Source organism: Pipistrellus kuhlii, unplaced genomic scaffold, assembly GCF_014108245.1.
Source record: "Pipistrellus kuhlii isolate mPipKuh1 unplaced genomic scaffold, mPipKuh1.p scaffold_m20_p_17, whole genome shotgun sequence".
Taxonomy (NCBI): Eukaryota; Metazoa; Chordata; class Mammalia; order Chiroptera; family Vespertilionidae; genus Pipistrellus; species Pipistrellus kuhlii.
This window is the reverse complement of record NW_023425482.1, coordinates 2,173,150-2,184,238: the sequence shown is the minus strand read 5'-3', so window position 1 is coordinate 2,184,238 and position 11,089 is coordinate 2,173,150. Positions and strand designations below refer to the sequence as shown.

The 11,089-nt window shown below is 43.3% G+C and overlaps 1 pseudogene; it reads left to right on the top strand.

Annotated features, from left to right (window-relative positions):
* The first annotated feature begins 2,248 nt into the window (after positions 1 to 2,248).
* Positions 2,249 to 2,452, top strand: LOC118721013 (annotated as a pseudogene).
* Positions 2,453 to 11,089: the final 8,637 nt, after the last annotated feature.

The following is an 11,089-nucleotide window of genomic DNA, read 5'->3' as shown; positions in this document are numbered from 1 at the left end:
AGCCTCCCTCCTTGCACCAAAGCCTCGGGTTTATTTCTGGGTTAGAGAATAAAAACAAAAACAAAAACAAAACAACAAAACTACAGCTTTCTCTCCCACCAGCACCACGCTGCTTTCCCCTTTCACCTGCCTTCCGTGGTGCAGCCTTTCCTGGCTATAGTCTCAGGTCCAGACTCCCCAGCAACCAGCACCCCTGTGACTTTTCCTTTTCACGGTTGGTTATTACACCTGCCACCATGGAATTCAGCCTGGTGCTTAGCCTAGGCTGGGCTATTTTTCTGAGGGAACAAATTCTCCCATAACAGCTTCTTCCTCTTCCTCTCGGCCCGCTGGTCTGCAACTACACTGCTCAAGTGCCCATCAATAGATGAGTGGATAAAAAAATAATGGTACATCTACACAATAGAATACTTTGCGGCAATAAAAAAGAAAGAATTCTTAACATTTGCAACAGCATGGATGGACCTGGAGAATATTATGCTGAGTGAAATAAGCCAGTCAGAGAAAGATAAGTATCACATGATCTCACTCATATGTGGAATCTAATAAACAAAATAAACTGATGAACAAAATAGTTCCAGAGACTGAAGCATAGAACAAACTGTTTAATCTCAGAGGGATGTGGGGAGGGTGGTGGGTAGGAAGAGGTCAACCAAACAACTTGTTTGCATATATGCATAACCATAAACAGTAGGGTGTGAAGGCTTGGAGTGGGTGATATAGGTGGAGTAGAAGGGGTCAGTGGTGGACAGAAGGGAACATATGTAATACTTTCAACAATAAGGATTTAATTTAAAAGAGAGAGAGAGAACTTTCCTCTAAGTTGCCTCCCTTGTGCTCTAACATCAGTTTAGTAAGATGTCTTAAAAATTTCTCTAGTGTTGAAGCATCCATCTTATATAAAAACTGCTGTTTGAAATTTTAACCCTGCTATTTGGCTTCTGTAAATTCTTGCTTGCTAAGACTACTCCCATTTCAGAGAGGCCATTAAACCTTCCCCAGACAAGGTTATCAGTGCTGGCACCAGGCCAGGCCTCTGGTTGAGGTCTCAAGGCCCCAGTATATACGGGCTCTGTAAGAACTTGCAAAAGGGGCCAAAAACACTCCATACTTGGGAGACAAAGAAGGTAAAAACATATAAATAGGGAAAATTCCTGCATGTTGGGGCCCAGAATTTAAAAGACATTTTCCTCTGGACCTGAGCATAATAAATGTAACTCCATCTCTCTAAGTATTGCTTTGTTCTTCTTTGGTTTTCTGTAACATTATTTGGTTCCCTGACCATGAACAACTGTGCTTGGCTTTTTTGGCCTTCGGTGAATGGGCCAGGTTTGGGGCCTGGGGGAGCTGGATAGGTCTCCGGGAGGTGTCGTTCTGCTGATTTAGCAGAATTGAACCGGGGGACTCCTGGCGCTCCAGGACCAGTGTCTATCTCAATTTCTATTTTGGCGAACCCAAGAACCCCAATGCCAGTAACAATATGGTTTCACTGGTGAATTCTACCAACCAATGATAGAGAGCCTAGACGTAAACCCTAACAAATGATCAAATGATTTTCAACAAGGCTGCCAAGGCATTCAATGAGAAAGACCGTATTTTCAATAATTGATGTCCGGAAAAATTGGATCTGCACATGAAAAAGTAAAATTGGACCCCAGACCTACTGAGTCAGAATCTACATTTTTACCAAGATCTCCAAGAGACCCTTTTGCACCTTAAGTGTTGAGAAGTCTTAGCCTTGGCTGAACTGATTATTTCATTTCTCTAAAGCAATGTGTTTCCATTGTTTCTACTTTAATGAGGCATTTTTCTTCAAGATCTATGAAGCACCTAAAAAAAAACAAAAAACTCTGGAGCCTGGCCTGCATGGCTCAGTGGGTGAGCGTCAACCTGTGAACCACGAGGTCATGGTTCAATTCCTGGTCAGGGCACAGGCCTGGGTTGCGGACTTGATCCCCAGTATGGGGCATGCAGGAGGCAGCTGATCAATGATATTCTCTCATCATTGATGTTTCTCACTCCCTGTCCCTCACCTTTCCTGTCTGAAATCAATAAAAATATATTTAAAAAATAAATAAATAAACTCTAATAAAATAAAATTGGACTTTCCTTTTGTGTCGCATATAAAAATTAACTCAGTATATATCAAAGACCCCAACATAAAGCTGAAACTGTAAAACTCTTAAAAACACCCATAGAAGAAAAGCTTTATGCCACTTATATGTAGAATCTAAAAAAAAAAAAAGCTAAGACTACTTTCAGGGATCATTTCTATAATTTGTTACTAGAGAAGTTTCTCTGAATGTGTAGAGCACCCGAAACCACGAGGAGATACAGTGTCCTCTCCTGAGCATGAAGCCGGCTTTTGGTGTTGCTTCAGCAACTGCCACTTGCCATTGATGATAATTCTTCTGCATCTTGGGAGAGAAAAGGGAGAGGATTAAAAAGAAGAAAAAAAAAAAGCGCTAAACTTGTAGAAACAGAGATTGGAATGGTGGTTACCAGGGGCTGGAATGTGGGGCAATTGGGTATATGTTGTTAAAGGATAAAAACTTAAAACTGGAAGATGAGTAAGCTCTGGAGATCTAATGCACAGTATTGTGATGATAGATAATCCTATAATATGCACTTGAAAGTAGCTAAGAGACTATGTCTTAAATATTCTCAAAATGAAAATGAAATAATAATTCTGTGATGTGATGGAGATGTTAACACTGCAGTGGTAATGATATTGCAATATATTGAGATATAAGTGTATCAAATCAACACATTGTATAACTTAAACTTACACAATCTTTTATGTCAACCATATCTCAGTAAATAAATTAGACAAGTTAAAAAAAAAGAAAGGAATATTCAGGCCTTAAAATACAATGGTCCCCTGGAGATTTTGACATTAAATTAGACCTTGGTGATGACTAAGTTTTTTAGAAAGCAAGGTAGGCATCAGACCAGGAGGAAGAGGATCACCTGATGAAATGGTTGTCAAAAACATAAATTTAGAGGTGATATCCTTACAGGCAGTAACGGTAACTGTATGGCATTGATATAGGGAGTGCAGGTGCCCAGGAATTGTGAATTTAGATTAACCAGTGTCAGTGATAATAGTCACACCCAGTGTGACTTAAATAGTAGTTCTTTGAGGAGCCCATGGGCCTTTCAATTAAGCCAATTTCCTGGGGCCTATAAGGAAGTGGGTGTTCTACTGAATGCCTTCTCCAAGAGCCCAGCATTTTGTATTCTAAGAAGTGAAATGGATGCCATTACCACTGTCTGTAATGCCAGGAACTCCAGTGGGGATAAGGAGTGCCATGATGAAGTCTTATATTATGGCCTTAGTATATATAGAAACATCTATAACCTTGATTTATTTTTGGGTGTATGTAAGCCAAGAAGTTCTGTGTTTTTTGTTCGTTTGTTTTTGCATTAAATGAGACAAACTTGGAGAGAAATCATTGCTGCCATTGTCCAAAGCAGACAGTCAAACCACTGGGTTGATTTAAAATTTTTTAAAAAATAAGTAAATAAGTAAATAAATGGGAGGTGTGGTTATAAAATGTGCAGATGGGACTACCTAAAATTTGGCCAACTGTGCTAACCTTTGAGTTATAGCCTTTATCAGGGCCATGCTAGTTAACATTCCACTGAGCTCCATTACTTATAATACAATGTCATCATGAAGTAATAGAAACTCCCATTGCAGTTAGTTTACCTAGCTAATTCCAAGGGGCTCCCTAGGTATCCAAGGGGTCTGGGAAGAGGGTGTCTTCCTACAGCACCATAGTGTCTGCAAAGGGACTGAGGACAGGAGAAGCAGACCCCACCTACAGGTGAAACAATAGATATGCCTCACCTAATCATTATGATTCTTGCCTTGCTTAAATTTTCTTGTGATGGCACCTATTGCTCTAATATATTTCAATGTGGGCTTGGATGATCTGACTTAATGAGTAATAAATTAAAATTAATTAAGACTTTGACCTACAAATTGAACTTACAAAATGGACCACTTCCAGTTAAAATAGTTAATAAGGACTAAACAATATAAGTTAAAACAGGGCCTTCAAGGATTGAACCTTATTATAGGAGACCTACTTAGTAAGGGGTGATTATCCCCACTGCTTTGCCATTTGACAGCCCAATTTTGTCTTTTCCTAATCCTGGAATGAATGGAGGCTCATGGTGGATTTCTACAAACTTTGATGCTATGGTCCTATTCCCAATACCCAATACCCAAAATTATGAAATTATCAACTTCATTCAATCAGTAGCTGGTAAATACTGTATTATTACCATTATAGATTTAGCTTATATGTATGCAGGTTATGTGGCTGAATTTCTGTTTTGGAACAGAACCAGGCCCTCTGATTGTTGGGGCTGACCAGCAGACCCTGAGTGATAAATGAATGGATTACTTTGACACAATTGTTTACTGTGAAAGAGAGGGCTAAGAGGCTGCTTGGCTAAAGGAACCTGACAGCCTCAATTGCCTGCCTCATTAGGTTTTTGTTGTAACAGCAGTTTGAGATAAAGTTTATCTTTAAGATACAATCAGTACGTTAAGTAATCTGGGGAGAACACCTGTGTTTGTAGTGTCTTTTAAGCTAGGACAACCAAAAGATTAAGCATAAGGATTCCAGTAAACACCAGAGGTCTGCTTGTGCACAGATTTGATTGGAAAGTGCAAGGAATAATTAGGGGCACCACCTTCAACATTCCCCTAAGTTGGAATTCCGGTAAACAGGGTAGGCAGCCTTCCGCACACTTCCCTTTAGTTCTGCTTTTGTATTATGGGCAAGATAGGGCCACATTCCAATGTTCAGCAGGGTGTGACTGGGAACCAACCCTGCGGGCTGTCCCCAGTCTTTAGAATTTAGTCTTTAGGAACAGATAACTGATTGGCCAGTTCTTTGTCCTGAGGGGCCAATCAGGGTTAGCTGAGGCAGTGACATCACCACCGACCTGAGTAAAACCCCCGGACTGGGCGATATTCGCTCTCTTCCGTCGTGCTGCCGGCGTGAGTGGGACAGCCCATGCTAGCATGGAGATGGCTCTTTTGCTTATTGCATCGGACTTGGCTCCCTGGTGGTCCTTGGGGATCACGAATTCGTTTGGTATCCCCAGCCAGGACCATGAGGGACCCCGGTCCGAAGAGCCTGACTGGCCGCGGTAGGTGTGTGTTTGTGTTTTTGTGTGAGCGCTCTGGAGGGACTGCCCCTCCATCGGGGCTCTCACCTGGGTGTTTGCCAGCTGCTGCGTCAGCCAAGGTTTGAGCCCGGATTCGAAATTGTAATAAATTCTAGCATGCTTAATCAAATTGGCTCCGGTGGTCCATCTCTTGGGGACTTGCTTCGTAACATTAGCAAAGGGCTCTAAAGCAATCTGAGTCCAAGTAGTCAGGCTCATTCCCAGAAGTGGCTGCCCCTGGGCTGAGATGTTTCCCGAAGCCCTGCCTTCCTCTGCTTCAGACCCTGTGTGCAGCCCTGGCTCTGTTGCCTCATCTGTCAGTTATGGTCATTCTTTCAGGATAATCATTAATAAATGCTGAAACATTTTGTTATTTTTTTTATTTTAAAATATATTTTATTGATTTTGTACAGAGAGAAAGGGAGAGAGATGGAGAGTTAGAAACATCGATGAGAGAGAGTCATCAATCAGCTGCCTCTTGCACACCCCCTACTGGGGATATGCCCGCAACCAAAGTACATGCCCTTGACTGGAATCGAACCCGGGACCCTTCAGTCCCCAAGCCGACGCTCTATCCATTGAGCCAAACCGGTCTCTGCTAAATGCTGGAACATTTTAAATAAGAATATCTCAGTGTGAGTGTGTGTGTGTGAAAGAGAGAGAGAGAGAAACACAGAGAGACAGAGACAGAAAAGACAGAATAAATGCTTGTCAAGAAAGTTCTCTCCCAGGAAAGGAGGTCAGGATGGTTGCCCAGAGTGGTAACTTCTGCTCTCACTGGAGAATAAGTGTGTTTGGATTCAGCAGGTAAATACTGTTCTTTGTTTCTCAGGTCTTTTTCATGAGTTAATAGCCTTGCTTTTCCCAAAGAGAAATATTTTATTCCCCAAATCAAATCCCTAAATTCCCTCACATTCTCCAATGTACAGCTGGGGAAACTGGACTCTCATCCAGTCATCAAACTCAATTAAGAAAAATCAACCCCAGCAGACAACAGACCCATACTACTTAGAAATAGAACTAACATCTGGTATGACTTCCACCTGCCCATTTGGGGATTTGCCACATACCGGATTCAGCTCATAAAATAATTTACCTTATTCAAGCAAGTTACTTTTTAGGAAAGAATTTTGCTGATTCAAAAAATAAGATTTTGGAACAGGGCACTCCCCAGGCATGAAGCTGTGGTCTGCAAGCTGCATGCCACGTTGGTGCCCATCACACCCTGTCCACCATGACTCTGGGCTCACCTCATCTACTCTTAGTGCATAAATTCAGACAGGTCCTGGCCAGGTAGCTCAGTTGGTTAGAATGTCATCTAGATATGCTAAGGTTATAGGTTTGATTCCTGGTTAGGAACAACAAATCTCTCTCCCTTTTTCTCCTTTCCTCTCTCTCAAATCAATAAAAGGAAAAATGTTTAAAACTATTTAAATTCACAGAAAAACATGAATGGAAAACAACAAAAAATGCTATCGGAACACGGGATCAGTAATTTTGCACAAGAAGCTTTGGGAGATGTTTACTGTAGTCTGTGTGAAATCGGAACAAAATTGAACAAACAAGATGGGTTTGGTGCTTTGAAAAGTGTGAAAGCTGCTAGCGAATTCTATTCTCTATCAGGTGAAGTAACAAATTAATGAGGCTCTTGCAGGAAATCTGGGACTTATTAACACAGCTTGTTATGAAAACAGTCAGCTGATCAAGATGACACTGAATAACCCTTCAGAACTAGATGAACCAAATGAGGGAAGAAACATATGAGAAATACATAAAATATATTGAGGAGTGGAAATAGAACTCCCTAAATGAAGTAGAATGAAACAACTTGATCTAGAATAGTTGCCTGCAATTAGTGGTGAATAGAAAATTTAAAATAGCAATTTTCAGTAATGGCAATGAAAAAAGAAACTATAACAATGCTGTTAGAGGAAAACACCCCTTAACTTCCTAATAATTGCAGAGAAACACAATATGCATCTTTTTACAACACACTTAGGCTAGCCTACAGTTACAATATCCAGAATCCCTGAAGTAATCTGTGGTGAAATCTATCTATAAAATAGAGGGATATGCAAATTATCCAGGATGCCATAATGTTACGACTGAATAGCAGGGACCTGATGCTGCATGGCGGTTGGCCTGGTCAAGGGACCTCAGGCCCCGCTCCCCCCCATGGGACTTGACAGGGGACCTTAGACCTTCCCTCCCTGCCCCAGCCCTGGGCTGGGAGACCTTAGACCGTGCCCCTGCCTGGAAGGGCTTGACAGGGATCTCAGGCTGCACCCCCTACCCTAGGTCTTGCATTTTGTTTAAAACTAGAGGTCCAGAGCAGGCAAATCGTGCATGGCAGGTGTCAGGGCCAATCAGGGCCAGGCCATTCGGGGCCCAAAGGCCCCCGTGGGGTCGGGAGAGGAGGTGACTGTCCCCAGGCAGGGTGCAGAAGGAACAGATGCCAGATGCTGATGCTGCCCTTGGCACCCGGCTTTCCTTCCCTCGGTGCCACGCCACCACCAGAGGCCGACTGGCTTGGGGAGATCTATGGGGAGGTGCTGGAGGAGGTTTCAGTCCCTAGTTTGGAGCATGCAGGAAGCAGCCAATCAATGATTCTGTATCATCATTGATGTTTCTATCTCTATTTCCCTCTCCAAAATCAATCAGATATATATATATATATATATATATATATATATATATATATATATATATATATAGATATATATTTAAATGCAAGGTTTTTAGAAGAAGAAAGATAGGGCAAGGGAGCTATTGACTGGGGGCATTTGAGATCTTGCTCACATTTCAAATAGGATAACATAAGGTGGTCCTCAGGGGGTGACAGGTGAGGAGTGGCAGTGGGTGGAATACGGCACTGGGGGCTGAGGAACGAGCTGTAATGACTGGGAATGCCTGTTACAGTGACACCAAATATGTGTTGGGGCCATCGCTGGGAGCATTCATCCCCAAGAGGTTTTGATTCCGGACAGGAAGAGAAACACGGAGATCAGCAAGCCTTTCTTAGCCTAGAAGGTGAGGTGGCGGCAGAAGTGTGCTGTCCTGCGTCCCCTACAAATGTAAAAACAGTGTCACTGCACATGGACATCAGTCACCAGCCAAATCAATGGCTGGTGACTGATGTCCTGGTGGCTGTGTCCTGCCACTCCCTGGCTGTGCTGCGTCGCTATTGGCCGGGGAGGCCAAAGCCACGCCCCAAAGCGCAGTAATATACAAGGGTCCAGAAAGAAGCCAGATGTTGGAAGTCGAAGCCGAGGTGGCCCTGCAGCGCTCTGTCTGCCATGGAGCTAGCTGGACGGGAGCGGCTGTCAGTGTGACCGGCTTTGGAATTAGAGGGGCTGTACTTCCTGCACCTCACAGCGAGTCCCTGTGAGCCTGTGGTGTGCCTGCTGGGCCGGGTGGGACCTGTGGAGGCCTTTCCCTCCTGGAGCCATTCTTCCCAGGGTGGCAGCGTCGGGCCGCTTTTTTTTTCTTCTCTCCCCGCCCCCCCCCCCCCCCCCCCAGTTTATTTATTTATTTATTTTATAGGAAAGCAAGCTCTGGGCTTGCAGTTTCTGGATCCTTGGGACTTAGTGTGTGCTTCCAGGCTTCACTGTGCGCCCTCCCCCCATCCCCCCTGCTTTGAGCATCTGGCCCCTGGTAGTCAGTGCGCATCATAGCGACTGGTTGACTGGTTGTTCTGGTCGTTCTGCCATAATGGTTGTGTTTTCATTGTCATTTGTTTATAGGATGTGTTTTATTTCTTCTTTGATCTCTTTGGTAACCCATCCATTGTTTAATAGTGTGCTATTCAGCCTCCAAGTGTTTAAATTTTTGTGATTGTTTTTACTGTAATTGACTTCTAATTTTGTGCCATTGTGATCTGAGAAGATGCTTGACATGATTTCAATCCTGTTGTATATATATATATAAAGTTTTCTTACCCATTCACTCACTTCATGTCTTTTGATTGGAGCATTTGATCCATTTACATTTAATGTTATTATTGATAGGTACTTGTTTGTAGCCATTTCTGTACTTTATGCCTGTGTTCCTTCCTCCTTTTCTATTTACAGCATTCCCTTTAGCATTTCTTGCATTGCTGGCTTGGTAGTGATAAACTCCCTTAGCCTTTTTTGTCTGAAAAGTTCCTGATTTCCCCTTCAATTTTTATTGGTAGTCTTGCTGGATACAGTATTCTTGGATTCAGTCCTTTGCTTTGCATCACTTTGTATATGTCCTTCATTTCCTTCTAGCTTGATGTGTTTCTGTTGAGAAATCATTTGATAATCTGATGGGGGATCTTTTGTAGGTAACTCTCTGTCTCTCTCTTGCTGCCTTTAAGATTCTCTCTTTGTTGTTAATATTTTCCATTGTAATTATGATGTGTCTTGGTGTGGGTCTTTTGGGATTCATATTTCTTGGGACTCCCTGTACTTGTGTAACTTTGTTCTTCCCCACATCAGGCAAGTTTTCTATCATTATTTCTTCAAATAGATTTTCTAATCCTTGCTGCTCTTCTTGTCATCCTGGAAGCCCTGTTATAGGCATGTTACTTCATTTTGTGTTGTCCCAAAGCTCCCTTAGGCTCTCCTCCTGCTTTTTAATTTTTTTTCTCCAGTTGCTGTTCAGATTGGGCTTGTTTCTCTACCTTATCTTCTAACTCACTAATTCAGTCCTCTGCTTCTTCTAGTCTACTGTTTAAACCTTCCATGGTGTTTTTGATTGTAGTTATATCACTTTTGATTTCTTCCTGATTTTTGCATAGGTTGTTGATTTTCTCATCCATCTGCATGCTTCTGTTTCATTTATTTCCTTTCTTGGCAATTCTTCATTTTATTTCCTTTGGGGATTGTTTTGTTGTCTCCCCATTCTATTACCAGAAGGTTAAAATGCCAAGTTGAGGGGTTTTGGACCATGTACAGTGGGAGTTTCATGCCACCTGTGGCACTGAAGAGCTCCGACAACAAGACGTGTAGCTGCCATGTGTGGTGGGAGCCAGGCTTGCCCAGGATCAGTCACTGGTGCTCAGTGTGGCCTCGTGTGCGCCTTGAATCAGGGGCCCTGCCTGCGCTACTGAAAAAGAGCCCCACTGCATGTGTCGAAAATCAGAGTCCCCTAGCGCATGCCAGAGTCAGAGGACCCCTGTGCCTGCACCAAGAATTGAGTATCAGAGTCTGTTGCTTTGTGCAGCCTCATGCTGAGAATTGGAGTCACTGGCTCTTAGTGTGAATGCACTGGGAATCAGGGATCCCAGGTGTGTGCGATGAGAAACAGAGTCAAGTCACTGGTGCTCAGTGCTGCCTCTTGCGCAGAGAATCAGGGTCCCCGGTCTGCTTGGGAGAATGGGTTGCACAGTTGCACAGTTCCACTCCTGCACTGTGGAAAACAAACTTCCATGCACGCGTGCCCAGAATCAAAATCAGGTGGCACTGCCACCCTGTTTGGGTGTGGGGTGTAGTTGCCCAATTGCATTGTGGGAAACAGATTCACAGTGTCTGAGCACGTTCCCAGGCTCATATTTCCATAGTGGAGCTGCATCTCTGTGTGAGGGGTGGGTCTAGCAGTTCCTATGGCACTACAGCGAGCCTGCGGGGAGGGGCATGGGCTTTGTAACTCACAGAAATCTGCGGCCGGATGTCTGGATTTTTGTTGTCTGTGGGTCTGTAGCTGTGGTCGCAGGTCTTTTTCCCTAGTTGCTGAAGGGTCCTGGTTTGTGTCTGAGACCAGACTGGGTGGTGGTGAGGCTAGGATCCTAGTCTCATACAGTTCTGTTTTTCAAGATGATGTGGTCTCTGTGCTTGCGCTGGCCACCTCCCCATTGCTGATTCTTAAGTAGGATCAGCAAACTTTTTATATAAAGAGCCAAATCCTAAATATTTAAGCTCGATAGGCCATATGGTTTTTT